The sequence below is a fragment of the Dermacentor albipictus genome, chromosome 1 (genome assembly GCF_038994185.2).
Source record: "Dermacentor albipictus isolate Rhodes 1998 colony chromosome 1, USDA_Dalb.pri_finalv2, whole genome shotgun sequence".
Taxonomy (NCBI): domain Eukaryota; kingdom Metazoa; phylum Arthropoda; class Arachnida; order Ixodida; family Ixodidae; genus Dermacentor; species Dermacentor albipictus.
In genome coordinates this window covers 197,085,826-197,102,108 of record NC_091821.1, presented here as the reverse complement: position 1 = coordinate 197,102,108, position 16,283 = coordinate 197,085,826, and the positions used below count along the sequence as shown (strand labels likewise).

At 47.2% G+C, this 16,283-nt stretch overlaps 1 protein-coding gene across 3 annotated transcripts in view; it reads left to right on the top strand.

Annotated features, from left to right (window-relative positions):
* The window catches only part of LOC135903126 (hemicentin-2-like), a 578,389-nt gene that overhangs the window by 92,063 nt on the left and 470,043 nt on the right, over positions 1-16,283 (top strand). The window lies entirely within an intron of this gene.

Sequence of the window (16,283 nt, the reverse complement as noted above, 5' to 3'; positions counted from 1 at the left end):
TACTATTTAGTAAGTTATGAACGAGAAGAGCAGAAGGGCCGCGGGGCTCGACTTTCGTTAGTCACAACCATACGAAGCCAACAGATAAGAAACCCAAGAAATGCATACAGGGGAAATTATCTGTTCTTTTAATTGAGATGCGGAAGATACAAAGTAACGGAGAATGAAATAGGCGAAAAAACAGCTTGCTGTTGGCGGGAGCTGAACCCGCATTCTCCGCATTACGCATGTGATGCTCTACCATTGATCTAAGGTGACGTGTGTTAAAATTTTAACTTTGACCCTTTATGCGAGAGCAAGCCCTTTACTTCAAGTGCTGTATCATATTGTGTTTAAAGTCACTGTTCTCTCGCAATGCAGAGCGTTTGCATAAAGTAGTGCACAGTAAACTGCAGTAAACATGTCGCTATACTAACACAGGTTTTTCCGCTCTTTCACGCGCGCGCTGCACTGAGGCAACGGAGATGGGTGCGTTGGCGGCTCTCAATTTTATGGAAGTGAAGCACGACTGATACGACAAAGAGCTTTTCGTTTAAAGGCAGAGGGTATTGCCGGCGTGTGTGGGAACGCTGATGTTGTACGTTGCGTCGGATATGAGAATGGACAGGGAAAACGCCCGGGAGTAGTATAGGGTGGCGAAGAGATGCAAGAATTGCCTCGCGAGAAAAAATGTGATAGTTTCATTTATGTATCATACAGGCTAAAAAAGATTGACCTGTTTACTGCCGGTGTATTAACCGTAACCAACAGCATCTCATGAAAGCCAGTCACAAACGCGCGAAAACAAAGTTACAATCAATCGACGATTAAGAGAGCGGGAGTGGAATCCTACCACACATAAAATAAATATATTATTAGCAATTTTATGAACAGCTACAAGATGGGAAGCCTCGCTGCTAAAGAGCAGCACTTTATTGCGGCGTTATTGTGACTTGGTCTCTCTATTGTGGCTTTATACGGTGAAAATAAAAATAGGAGCAACTGAACACAGTAACTATTGTTACTCTGTTTACAAGTTTCTCATTTTTGTACCGCGAAACTCCAGTATGCACTGAAATATTCCACACGTAATGATTATCCCTCTAAACCTTCACCAACTCTCCTAAATACTCCTACAATGTGAACATACATAGAAAAGAATAATGGTGAAAAATGAAACGGGAACTGCGATTCCAGAATAGGATCGATTATTTTGCAGCAGGGGTGGATACAGCTGTGCTGCTATGGAGAAAAAGTTGCAGCTGCAATATTATGTGTATTATCTAGTCGTATGCCTTGTGTTCTGATGTAAGTCGGTTGCTGCAGAGTGATTTAACAACCTCGGCTGCACCATGCCTCTCTGTTATACTGTGAAACACACAGACACACACAAATATATATATATATATATATATATATATATATATATATATATATATATATATATATATATATATATATATATATGTGTGTGTATATATATGTATATATATATATATATATATGAAACTAGATTACTGCAGAACCATGACAATGAAAATAATCACCTCCCTCATGATTATAACGTGGCTTAGCAGCGTGCGCATTTCTTGTCATGACGAGTATTTCTTTTCACTTTGGTGTTGAATGTAGGCAGCATGGCTAAGGGTTGTTTAAAGATGCACTGGCTTCTTAATCAATGAAAGCATGTATTCATTGGATATTGCTTACGTCGTTCAAGGGACGAACGGTATAATTTTTACTTGCGATTTATTGAACGTTCAGCCGCTAATGAGACTTTCACATCGGTCACGCATAAGGGTAAATTTAGAAGCCCAAGAAAACAACGTTATCGAGTGGTTAACGGCTGTACGCTAACCAATCTGAAAAGCACGCTGCGAGAAAGCGGCACTGGAGCACAACTTCTCCTTATTGGCGTGGTCCGCAAAACCCCCGAGAACGAATATCATTAATTATTTCTGCCCCGAGCAGGGTTAGCGCAGCCCGCTTATTCTGGCCGCCGCAGAGCCAGATGGCGGCAAGAGGGACGGCGCCGAGAGGACTGCGACCGCTTGTCGTATCCGTTCAGGAACTTCGCACGGTGATATATTTTGTCAGGGGGCAGCTCACTACTACTGTAGAACGAGCAGCTCAAATTTTTTCCCAATTGGAAAGCGCCCTGACAAGTACAGAAGGCAACGCTCTGTAAAGGGGCCTGATTCACGTCATTACCTCTACGTGTCCTTGTCGCGCAGGGAACTTTATCACAAACTATTGCATAGCTATAGACGTAAACCCTATCGTCTGCAGGACAAAGTTTGCTCCTATGCCGTAGGAGTATTCTAGCGCCAAAGTCATTTTTTTCGCGGCGAGAAGCAGGCGTTTGTATCGTGCGTCGACGTATAGGGAACTCGGCGAGGGCGTGACAGCTGAGTGTCCCGAAAGCGCCGCTTGCACGCAAGGCTCGGTCGTGGCAACATCATGAGGCACGAAAAAAAATGAGAGAGAGAGAGAGGAAACATCCAAAGAAGAAAATCTGCGCTTCTCAGTACTACGTCGGGTGGCGTGTGGAGGCTCTCTTCCGAGCCAGTTGTTACTTGCGCTCAACTGCATCCGTGATCGGGCCGGGGCACTTTTATACGCGCGTGATGTGCGGCGGACATTTTTATTCCAACCAGCGAATCGAGGCTCCCGTCGAGCCCCACCTCCTCCCTCCCTTCCCTTTTTCGACCTTCCAAAACAAACTCGTCCAGGCGTCGATGAAGGAAGGGACCCCAGAGAGCGGCTCCCCCGGCTGGCACATAATGGGGGCGCGCCGCCGCCGAAGCAGCGTCGTTGGTATTCTGCGCGAGCAATCACCGGGCTTCCGTGGCCATGCACGTAAAGGTGTAACTATACATAGACTCTCCTCCAGCGGTAAGAGCGCTTACGAGGACAGAATGATGTCCGCCTCTATTACCACCCATTCTGCACCGCGCCAACGGCTTCATTCACCGTTCCCTGCCGAAATGAGACTCCCCCGCGGGAGGGATCACGACTCACTAGTTCCTTCTTCTTTGCCCGCTAACAGCTTTTGCATTCTTCTTGTCGCCGACGCATACGCACATCATTCGTTTTAGCGCCAGCTCCCGTGAAGGCGCTCGGAAAATGAAGGCGCCTGCAAGACAGCCAAGCCGACGTGGCGCGCTCAGACCCCAAATGCGTGCTGTTGAGATCGTCTTCGTCCCTGATGAATGGCGGTCCATCCATGGGCAGTCGGGCTGCCGCTATCTGGCCATGCTGCGTCAGACAAAAAGCTTTCTCAGCTTACACGCAATCCTCCCGCGGGTTGTCGCATTCCCGTTTTTGCCATCTCTCTCGCCTGCATGGGCAACATGCATGCCATAACCACATATTTGGGTGTCGCAAGAGATTTGGCTCCCTACGTAAACTGACAAACTGAACCAAGTGCCACATAGACTTCAGGCTCGTCCGCATTCTCCTTCCTGTTGTTGAGTCCTCTAATCTTTAGACTGTGTATTTGTTTTCTTCATGGAACCTATAACGCTTATCAACGCTTACCCATATTAGAACGAATCAGAAGAGACATAACGCGATATCGTTACTAAAATAGATAATCCATGACAGCAGTTGTTATTCTCTTTGCCATTATTTGCAGCTTGTAAACTTGTCACTCTAGAAAGTCATCAGGGACGGTATAATGTAAGGATTTCTTTCACTCGGTTCTGTTCATTTCTTATTATCCACAGTTTGCAGATTTCAGTAATATCGGGGACTGATCGGCGCTCTGATTACTGATGAGGCTCGAAAGGACGGACTGTGAAATCACACCGTTGAATTATCCTGGTCCAGGAGCGGAATCTTGTAATGGTTCGGAAAGCGAACGGTTCAGTTCGCCGCTTGCCCCGCTAAATGGACCGCTCCCAAGTCGAATGTGGAAGAAGGGGAAGATGCGACAAATAGACGAAAGGGCGCCACCTCTGAAGAGCGAGTTAACGTATTGCGCGCTAATAAAAAAGCTGCGCGATTTTTGCTTGGTTATTATATGTAAAATATAAAATAAATATTACCTGCCAATTTTAAAGTGTAACCGTGCGGTTCCGGGCGTTTACGTAATGCTTGAAGTAATTTATTAATGTCATTATTTTTTCATTCTCTGCCGGCAGCTGGTACCGCCAGCGTAAACGAGTTGACAGAGCGCAGTGTCATGTCGCCTGCCCCCAGACGCTTGCACGATGAACGCACAAGGCATGTACTGCCAACACTTCCGAACTAGCCAGTGCAACATAACCGTGAGCTGGTTCTCAGGGCCGCCTTTACTAGCCGACAATATCAATTTTCCTTCTTTTTTCGCGCTTCGTCATCGGCTCGGCCATGACTCTCATGCCGCCGCGCTGCCATTGTCGCTGCGATTTGCCTCACGGCACGTCGCATGATTGAAACAATGTAATATGAAATCGAACATTACAATATACGGGCTATGAAACGGGCCTTGCATTGCTTGGGCGAAGTAAAATCGAAGAGTGTGCTGCTGACGGCGAGCGCTGTACTGTGAAATTGAGAACGAAAGGGCGGCACTTCCAAACTAGAGCAAAAAGGGCAGCCAAATAAGAGATCTCCACACTCTTCCCGTCCTGACTCTGCAGTCTTTTCAGCGGAACAAAGGCAACGCTGGAGCGGCCTGGCTTGAACCTTCTTGGCTGCTTAATGGCAATCTGCTAGCTATGGACGCTGACGATAGCAAGGGTAATTCGATCTCGTCATGCAAATATCTCCTTGGCATTGGGTTTGACAGCGAGGGTCACAGCAAAGCTAACCCAGCCATTCTACTGTACAACACTCCCGCGAGCAACTTCGTGGACAGTGTCGGCAACAGAGATCTAGGCCATTTCGATTAATGCTTCGCTTCCGGCAGATCTCTGGAAGCTGTAGGCCGGTGGCGATGAACCGCGGCGCGCAATTCCATCCCCTTCGTAGAATGAACACTGGTATGCTTGTATCCGAGTCCCCTCCAGTTCGCACCGCAGCCTATAAAAGGTCTGCTTAGAGAGCCGGCTGTGGCGGTGCAAATAATTTTCCGTCATTCTTGGAACGCGTATCGCCCTTCCAGCCGTCGTCGACACTGAAAGAGCAGCGCCAAGAATACAAGGGCAAGTGTAAGCATCCGAAACAACCAACGCACGTGCTCGATGACCACGTGCCTTCGCGGTAGCGCTGCCGGCACGCGCGGCCAGGTTCGCAAGACAACAGCCAAGCCACAGCAACCGAACCCAAAGCGAACTACCTCTTAGCCGGTTCCGCTCTTTGGCAATGATGGCTTCGCTTTGAAAATGATTGACAGATGCGTGACATGTTAATAATTTGCGGTGTCACCCCACAGTCTCTGACAGCCGGTGACGCAAGCACAATTCTGACCAATCACATGTGGCCAAGTGAACCGTTATAAGATTCCGCCCCTGTTCTCAGGCTGTGGCTTCCTCGCCTTTCCACGAGCCTGGTTACGCCGATACGGCGTTGTACAATCAACACTCTGTGAGGCAGATATCTGCCATGCGAAAATGTGCTTTTTCTTTACTTCTTGCGCGGATCTAAAGGCTCTAAAATGCAGCAGTTGCGTTTACCAACATTTCAGCTTTTTAATGCACTGTCACTAACAAAGTACGAGGCTATGTCTGTGAAAAAGTCCATCAATTAGCCAAGTGAGCGCGCGCTGGCGCGCGTTTCTTGTAGATGCAAACTGCCATTCTTCGCAAGGTTAGCAAACGCAGACTTCGCAGGCGTAAGCTTGCACCCGCTGCGGTGGCTTAGCAGCTATGGTGTTGCGCTGCTAAGCACGAGGTAGCAGGATGAAATCCCGGCAGCGGCGGCCGCATTTCGATTGGGGCGAAATGCAAAAACGCCCGTGGGCCCGTGCACTGGGGCACGTTAAAGATCACCTGGTGGTCAAAATTTATCCGGAGTCCCCCACTACGGCGTGCCTCATAATCAAATCGTGGCTTTGGTGCGTAATACGCCAGAATTCAAATTCAATTCAGGCGCTAGCTTGAGCGTGTCGGCAAGCGTACGTGTGGCCTGGATTTTAGGTGCCGACGATACTCGCTCTCGGGCAAGTGGTTTGAGGTAGGGAATCAAGCGCCGGTCCGATGATGTGCATGAGCGGACGCGGCTTATTGATAGCTCCAGACCAATTTCCCCTACCCTTCGTCGAAATCAACTTTAACATAATTCCCCTTTTCTCGAAATGCAATTGGCCCCTCCCACTTATCTATTTATCTATTTGGTTGTTTGTTTGTTTGTTTGCGCTTTATACATACACAAGCTATTCCCTAAAGACTCTCTGGCAACCGAGAACCACTGGCTGATACAGTATACTGTGCGTCATGAAAGCAATGACGATCCTGTACAATTTCTAGCATTGTATACGTTTGATTGTCCTCCAGATTTTTTCCAGTTATTCTGACTCTGGAATTTGTTGTGACTAAAGTTGCATAAATACAAAAGAAACTATTAACCTTGCTTGGTCGACTATAGAAAATGCTGTCATTGCACTTTCATGGATGTACTTATTACTGCTTTCGTTTATCTTCTCCTAAAGCGTGCATTCGCCTTTGGGAGAGAGTAAGAAGGAACACTCAATGCCCAACACTTCCGTAATCGCGCAGAACATGCTTCATGAATGCTACACTTGACCATGGAATAATTTCTTGTATGCTACCTTGAGGAAAAAATCGATAACTAATTGTATAGACATCGAGTTAAGGCTAAATGGCGCTTTTTACATAGTTTTGGACGATTTCCTAATTTTCTACAGGAGACAACGTTATGTTGCCGATACTGTCTTTTACTCAAGTCATCAGCAATATTCCAAATTAATGAGAAATGTTCATCTTAAAAGCAGCCTTAAGGATAATTAGCATCTTGGACCTCTGCGCTTAATTATGGGGTATGTTAGCGCATGAGGGCATGTCTTGGTATCCCACATAAAACATGGCAGATTATACAGCATAAACAGTAAAATAAAATTTAAGAAAAATAATGTAGTAAGAGCAAGGGCATGCGATTAGTGTTACGAAGAGTGAACATCATTATCCCAATATGTGGGCTTTACTTCCTCGTGTATGTTTTACCCACGCTTTGCGGTTGAGCCTTTCATATTAGGCGTTAGGAAAGTTACGGAAAAATACAGATAGACGTTGACGTGCTCCTAACAAAGGAGGTGCCATAAAATAACCACCTTGCCTCACTTTCGCAGCCTTGTCAAGCCGATGGGAATAAATGTCTTACAACGGCGCGCACCATGCTTCTCCGCTGCTCAATAAAATTGAGTCACTTTAGCATACGCTAAGAGGATGAAGGCGAAAGCGTGCACGCTCACGAAGACATTCATTAAATTACTTAATATTGTGGTTTTACGTGCCAAAAGTACGATCTGATTATGAGGCACCCCGTAGTGGGGGACTCCGGAAATTTAGACCGCCTAGAGTTCTTTCGCGTACACCTAAATCTAATTACCAGGCTTTTTTCGCATTTCGCCCCCATTCATTAAATTACTTGACATTCTCATTCGAATGCGTTGTTGCTTCCTATTACTTGTTGTATCTTTACTTGTTTTCATGCGAAATTGTTATATGGTTCATGAGGCGGAACACGAATGGTCGTGGGTTCTACTCACACCAAAGGTCACGGGTTGAAGTGTCTTAATTAAATCTACCTTAACCCTCTTCATTAATTTGCCGTAATTAACAATACGTGTTATTGGTTCTAGCGTCTTAAATAGTCGTACCTTAATTAACTGTGTCCTAATTAACTTCGCCCTAATTAACAACAGTGGTCGTGGGTTGGACTCCCGCGGAAGGTCGTCAGTTCGAGTGCCTTAATTAACTCTATCTTAATGAACTGTACCTTCATTCACTTTGCCGTACTCGACAATAAAGTCGTCGGTTCGACTCCCACCAAAGGTTGAGGGTTCGACCCCAAATTTTAGGTTCCATTAAATTTTGGTGCCATAATGCCAGACGGTCAAATTTTTGCCCCATGAGCCGTATAAGGCTTTCGCCTTAAAATGTGCGTTCACGATGCTTTAGCTGTACTACTGTGCACGTTCCATTCCCTCAAGCACGTTGCGTCGTTCCGGTTTAAAACGTTTCATACATGTGGAGGCCACGGAGAACCGAGAGCCAGACGGCAGCAGCCCGCTTCACCTCGGAAGACTGACTCGCCTTTGGGGAGAGTGGTCACACTGTTTCCTCCAGCGCGTCTTTCATATTGGAGTGTTCCGCGGCAGGTGGGCAAATATCCCCAGCCTCATATTGGACATTACGCAAGTGCCGTGCTTCTCTCGGACCGCTTCGCAAAGAGCCCTGCGTATATGCACGAGATCCGGCGCTTATGATCCACGCATTCCGTCTCGGGCTTATTAAGCCCGCATTGTGGCAAGCCTCAGTTCAGACCACATGTGGTGCTGAAACGAGCTTCGCCCTCAATTACCCTATGCGCCTTACTTCTCACGAGTTTGTTATCGTAGGATATATGTATGTATGGTGACTTTGTCTGGGTAATATGAATACAAAAGCTCGGCAAACTAAGCTTTGGCCAAGTACGCCTACAGTTAATATGTGCTCACATCAGTCAAATACGCAGAACCATGCGGCCTGCAGTTATTTATTGCTGTATAGAGATCGTGCTGCACTACACGCAAAAGGAGGAATGCGGTAGGTTGGAATAGAAAGACTGTACATAATTCCCTGCCCCTGAATAAGATGTTTCTTCCTTTTCTTTTGCATCACCTCTACATTTATTATGCGCGTGTTGAAGCATGAAGCAACTGACTGCGAGAAAGACGTAAGCTAAACGAAGATTGAAAGGTTCCGTACGGCTGAGCCCAGTTAGCCAATGACATTAGGAGAAAACCGCTAGGAACCGGTAATAAAGGTAGGAACGTATGTGTAATGTATAAGGGTTTGTAGGAGTAAGGGATCAACGGCGAATATCTGAGCAATCTTCGGTTTGGAGATTACATTGTCCTGTCCAGCAACACTGGAGACGAGTTACAACAAATGATTGAGGACCTTAACAGAGAGAGTGTAAGAGTGGGGTTGAAGATTAATATGCAGAAGACAAAGATAATTATGAAAAGCCGGGCAAGGGAACGAGAGTTCAGGATCACCAGTCAGCCTCTAGAGTCTGTGAAGCAGTACGTTTACCTAGGTCAATTACTCACAGGAAACCCTGATCATGAGCAAGAAATTACGCAGAAGAATAAAATTGGTTGGGGCGCATACGGCGGTCATTGTCAGCTCCTGACTGGATGCTTACCATTATCATTGAAAAGAAAGGTTACAGTCAGTGCATTTTACCGGTGCTGACATATGGGGCAGAAACTTGGAGACTGACAAAGAAGCTTGAGAACAGGATAAGGACCGCGCAACGAGCGATGGAACGAACAATGCTAGGCATAACATTAGGAGACAGAAAGAGAGTGGTTTGGATCAGAGAGCAAACACGTACAGCCGACATTCTAATTGACAGTAAGAAAAAGAAATGCAGCTGGGCAGCTCATGTAATGCGTAGGTTACATAACCAGTGGACCATTAGTGTTACAGAATGAGTGCCAAGAGAAGGGAGAGAGAGAGAGAGAGACAACTTTATTCGTCATAGTGGGGAGCTAGTTCATGGGCTCGTCAGGAAGGACAGATGGCCGCCAGACGATGCGTGACGGCGATCTCTTCGGCTCGCTCCACAGCTTGGAGTTGCACGTTAGGGCTGGAGCCAAGCAGCACTTCCTCCCACGATGAAGGTGAGGCAGAGGCCAGGAGATCATAAGGTGGGAGGTTCTCCCCACAGTCCCAGAGGGTGTGATTGAGCGTAGCTAGCTCACAGCACAGGTGACAGTACGGACTTACTTTGTCCGGGTAAATGTACGAGTTTAAGTAGGGGTTCAAGTATGAGCGTGTCTACAACCTGCGCCAGGTGACCTCCTGACGCTTGTTTAATTTACTGTGTGGTGCGGGCCCAGTGTGTCGTGTAAGACGGTAGTATTGGGTTATGTCGTGATATGAGTGCAGGACTTCGTTTGAGGTCTCCGGGTCCGGCAGGCTCACCGCTCGGCTGACGAATTCTCGAGCATGTTGGTGGACCACTTCTTTCTCTGGATTCCCCGCACGCATAACCCTTATTAACTTTATTGAGCGCGGCTCTTCACTGTTCCATAGTGACTGAGAAGATAAGCGCAGTCGAGGACGGCAGAAGGCTAGGTGGGGTGATGAAATTAGGAAATTCGCGGGCGCTGGTTAGAATCGGTTGGCACAGGACAGGGTTAATGGGAGATCGCAGGGAGAGAGAGGCGTTCGTCCTGCAGTCGACATAACCTAGGCTGCTGCTGCTGCTGATTAGGATGATGATGATGATGACGCAAGAATCTATTGCTTTATCACCACATTCCGTTTATTGCATGAATGGCGAAAACGCTGAACGAAATATAGCGGCCAAGTATATATATATATATATATATATATATATATATATATATATATATATATATATATATATATATATATATATATATATATAATGAACTAATTAACATAATTGCACTAATTAAAGTCTAACGAATTACTTTACAGCATATATTGTAAGTTATGAATTGTGGTCAGTGAGTTCGAAAGCCGTATTCAATTGAAACTAATTCTCAGGATGACACCGGTTTAGAGATAGTCATTCACAAAGTCTGCGATAAAATATGTTTTCCTTCCAGTTACACTTTTCCTTTAATGCATAATACGGCGTTTTCTTTATAAGGTAAGCGGTACTGCGATGCATTTTTAACGCAAGTTCGCTAGCGCATACCCCGAAACTGCTACCATCCTCAAAATTCTTTCCATGTCGATAAACCTTGCGATCTCACCGGCTGCAATTTGTAAATTGTAATGTGTGCCATAAAGTAAAAACTGCATTGGTAAAATTTTGATTTCTCGTGGAAGTAATGGCCACCTCTTATAGTGATCCAGTTCATGGATAAAAATTGTGCTATCAGTCATAGGCGATATCAAGAAATTCTGTACAGAAAAAAAAACTCTATATAGGTAGCTTCAACGATGCGTTTTGTTGCCATAAGTCTGACGAGTTTGCGCTTCGATCAGCGTCGTCGCCTATATTTATTTATAAGTATTTAACGAATGATGAAGAATAAAGAAAATGAAAGCTTGGCGTTTGGAATCCAGATAGCGTTTAAAAAGTACGAATTTATACAAACCCGTCGTCTGCTTGCCTGAAAAAGAAAAGCCAGAGCCGTGCTGAGAGCCCTCGTTGCAACGCACAACTTATTGCGACAGCTATTAAAATGAGATGAGTTATGATGCAACTTTCAGATTAAAATGATGATTCCTATTAGCGTATATTCGTTCATGAACAGTGCGGTCTAAAGTGATCCACTGCACAAATGAACTGGATCCAAAGAATACAAATCAGGTTCAAGAATGTCCGACACTAAAGCATTTTGTTGATATTAGGATGCCTAGAAGATCATAAAATACTTGTCGTCCAAGTTTGACGAAACGGTGGTACAACTCACGAGGAGATTAAAGGCACGGTGTCGTTACCTGCGGAGTCATGCTCTAAAAATCGTTTAGCCGTGGAAGCCGTAGCTGGCTCAGTGTAAATCCTTAGGTTGCTCAATGTGCTGCTAATATCCGTACGCCTAGGTACAAACAGCCTCACAAGCGTAAATCGTGGCAGCTATTTATAGCGTTGCTTGGCACGGTCATTAGCGTTGGCTCGTTAAATCATTTACGTCGGCATTACAAGGAAGGAGTGGGTGGCTCACCTCAAACGCTGCAGTGAGGGAGGCACCGCAAAGGGTGGAGACAAGAGTTCATTCCAGGCCGCGCGGCATGCGCCCGCCACATTATACGCGTGGGCTGGACGAGTGGCTGTGGCCGCTGTCCGCGTAGACACTGCGCCATAGTGACAGCTACGTTTCCATGGTAGCCGACGTTGACACATGTCGTGAAAACGAGTATTAGCAAAAAGGTGAAACAAAAGGTCTCCACTCCGACTATGCTTGGAGCTTCGAGAAAAAAGTGTCTTGTGCTGACGTTTGTCCCGTGTATCTTTCTATTAGTTGTATGTTATCTCGATTGCAAACGTCCTCCTCAAGAAGATCAAGGACGAGCCCCAATCGGTCTGCTCTGTGGATGCGGCTCAATATGGCCGCTCGATTCAATTTTCCATAGTGGCAATAGATCACAGAGGCCATGCTGTTTAGGCAGCCTCGGTGGCTGGCACCACTTCAGCTAAAGCGGAGCAGGTTGCTTTTGATTTGGCTCTTTTGGACGACAACAGAACGCAAATATATACAGACTCTAGATCGGCAGTCGCGGCGTCGCCTCGGGCTCCATCGCGAAAGAGGCCCATTGTATTCTCAGGAACAGGGCAATCACTCCACATACGATTACTTGGTTTCCGACGCACTTGGGCGTAAATCTGGACTCGCTAACCAATCTCAATGACATTGCCCACTCCCAGGCTCACGTACTAACTCTCCGCGCAGGAGGAGGAGCCTCGTCACAGTCCAGTGTCCAAGAGTTCCGGGACACTCTATGCACCTTTAATGAATTGACAAAACATTTATATCTGGAGAGAGGAATATTTCCTCCACCACATAAAAAGTTGACAGGACCTCAAGCTATAACCCTTACGATACTTCAGACTAGCTCTTGTCCTAGTCTGGCATTCATGCACTGTTTATTCCTGAACGTTTTTAGCTCACAGCGTCCTAGCTGCAGGGAGACATGCAATTTAGATCACATGCTCTGGCGGTGTCCCTCATTACGAGAGGGTAAGGACATCACTGAACAGAAGAGGAACTTGGCCATCAAGAGCTCAGAATACCATCGTCAGCTTTGGGTTGTCCAGAGAGCTTGCGATGCGGCGGTTATGTTAGGCCTAACTGTCCCCACGTGAAAGCGGCCCGCAGTGTCGACCTCAAGCGCGGCGCTGCTAAGGATCCTTTTAATAAAGTTCTTCGTATCCGTATCAGTATCCGTATCTCTATTGTGGAGATTTCGGTGACGCGGAAATAATTCGGCAAGTTCTTTGGCAGGGCCCTCAGTACAGTGTACAGAGACAATCGCTTTGCGTGGTGCTGAAGCTGTTGCACGACCAACCTCTGCCGGAAGAAAGAATTTAGCAATATCGACGCGACTTAACATCACATCAAAAAGCCGTGCAAGCGTTTTGAAATCGACTGGCCTGAGTGAACGCCTGTAGAGAGAGAGAGAGAGAAAACAAGGGTAGGAAAGGCAGGGAGGTCAACCAGAACAGCATCCGGTTTGCTGCCCTACACTGGGGGTGGGAGAAAGGGGAATAGAAAGAGGAAGAAAGGGAGAGAGTAAGTACTGAGTACGTGTGGGAGGGGCACCATACACAAGGACACTATAAACGGTCTGTTAAGCCCGTGCACTTCAAGTACCGCACTAGTGCACGAATCGCTTTTCGAGCCAGTGACGGTTGTGGCCACGGTCCGAGTATCTTTGACTCGGTGAAAGGTCTCGAGTCCAATCTGCGTAAAGTTGCCCGCAGAGAGAGGCGTTGGACATCGTAGTGAGGGCAGGTACACAATAGGTGCTCGATGGTCTCCTCGCACCCACAGGAGTCGCACATCGGGCTCTCGGCCATTCCCATACGGTAGGAGTATGCGTTCGTGAACGCCACTCTCAGCCACAAGCGACACAACAAGGTTGCTTCGCCGCGGGTTAGGCTAGATGGCAGTTGTAGCCGTAGCGTGGGGTCCAGTTTACGTAATCTGCAATTGAAGCCACTTGAGATCCAGAGATCTTGGGACTTCTTGCGCGCAAGTAGGTGAAGTTCTCTGGCAGCGTCCGACCTCGCCAAAAGTGTTGGACGCGTCTTGGTATCTTCGTGGGCACACCTGGCAGCCTTGTCAGCTAGGTTGTTGCCGACGATGCCACAGTGAGCAGGAATCCACTGAAATATTGTGGTGCCCTCTTTCCAGAGCATGGTGGTGCAGTTCCTTGTAAAACCTTTCCCGGGACCTGTTCCTGTTTCTTTTTTGCTCTCTCTCTCTCTCTTTCCCGCTTTTCAACTCCTATTAACACCCCCCCCCCCCCCCCCATGCAAGCTAGCAAATCGAAAACTCGCCTCTGATTAACCTTCCTGCCTTTCCTCTCTCTTTCTCTCTCTCTCTTATGTTCTCTCGAGTTTATCTTAAAGCTTTCCCAGAGATAGTGGTGGTCATTAAAATCTCCCGTCACCACCCAAGGCTGCGGAGTCGCTGTCGTGATTTGCAGTAACTGCTCGCAGTCCAGCCGACTTGAGGGCGATTTTTAGGCTCCACCTACTTTGAAAGTGAGCTTGCCTTTCGCTGACCAATACACGTACTGGATTTCATGGTCAGGCGGCACTGGATGACGGACACACGTAACATCACGTCGTACGAAAACGATAATCTTGCTGCATTCTTCGTGCACCTGTGTGGTGGACATGAAGCCCGCATACCCGGAAAGTCTAATGTGAAATAACAGGGGCTCGAAGATAACGATGATGGGGAACTGATTTATGAACACAAACTGCTGAAAATCCGACATGCGTGACTTAAGTCCTCTAGCATTCCAGTGAAATATCGACGCGTTCCGGACCTCGTCAAGAAACTACGGCTTCTGGTGAGCCATGATTTCAACTAAAGGCTGTAAGCACTGGACTCGAAGTATCCAGCACCCGTAGCGCGCTTTGCGCAGACGAAGTTTTCATGTAGTTCAGTATAGCGGAAATGGCATTCATGAGAGACCGCAAAATGTTGATTACCTGGCGTAGGTTGGCCAACGTCGCTGCAACAGTTGCCGCAGCCGTCGAGGTCGGTGCGTATTGAGGTAACTCAGCAGCGCGTTGTGCACTCGGTAGCTCAGGCCATTTTTCAGGATGGGCGAGTCTTTCCGCTTTGTTTGTTTTCCGTGTATCCGTCTTGGTGGTGTTGATGCGACAACACCGTGAAAATGGTGTGAACACGGAAGATGGTGTGTCACTATCTGCACCTGCGGTTTTTCGTGAATGTCTTCGGTGTCGATACAGGCGTCGCCAAAGATCAGCAGCAGCCTCTCGATGGATTGAATTGTCTCGCACTATTAGTTCGAGGATAGCGAATTCCTTTCGCACTCGTAGGCAATCCTTTGATGAGGCCTTGTGAGCACCACTTCAGTTAAGGCACTTTAGAACATCTGTGCTGCAGGTGGTTTCGGAATGGAACTCCGAGCACCGCGGGCACACGACATTGTTCACATAGGCACCCTTTAAGTGGCAAATCTTGCTACAATTGGAGTACTGGATGGGTTTCGGCATGAATGGTCGTACTGGATGGCGGACATGTCCTACTTTGACGTGGGAAGGAAGGCTGTCCCCTCCAAACAAAACCTTCACACAGAGTGTGTTTTCAAGGGCAGAAGATTAGTGTCATTTGCCTCCGAACAGGAGCTGTGTTTGTTAAGTGATAGAAGCCCCACCTTTCTGCGTGGAACTGTATGCAGCAGCTGCCTGGCACTCACTTTTGTTTCACACCGCTTCACCAGACTGGTTAGGTGGCTTTGTGATGCTGAAACACTGGGAAACACTCCGGAGGGAGGTGAAACACCACCTCCCGACTTATTTTAGGATTGAAGGGCTGACGGACTGCGAGTTAGCCAGCGTCACCCAATGTATCGATTGGCTGATGTTCCAATCATTTGTGAAGGCGGCTGTCGTGGTGGCGTATCCTCCAGCCTAGAGGACACTATGAAGGGTGCCCTAGAGGCTGCCACGTATTCGCTTTCGAGTACGTCTACACTCAGTGATTACGACATGGAGCTCGAGAACCTTCGTGCAATTCGCCGCCGTGCAGAGTGAAGATATAGGCGCAAAAAAGTCCCTACATGATTTGAGGTTGGCCAGACGAAATTCAGCGTCGAGTGGACAAACTCCCATCGAAAAGATGGATGTCGTTCTGGGAGCCTTTGTCTCACATATAAAGAACTGTTCGTGGCCTCCATGGAACACCTCAGCAGCGCCACCTTTTCAAGTCTTTGGCCCTTTACCAACAATGCAGAGAGATTGACGTCACTGACGATTTCTGCAGGATTGCTGGCCAAACTAGTTCCGCTGGAGCATCGACGCTCGACCACTCACTGATTTCACGCGACCCGCGCGTGGATAGTTATTTCACTATGGACGAGCTCGTAGGTGCACTTGCCTTGTGCAAGCGTTCATCATCGGCAGGACCCGATGGTATAACCTACCGTGCCCTATGTAATCTTCACGAAAAGGCTGTGAAAGTACTACTG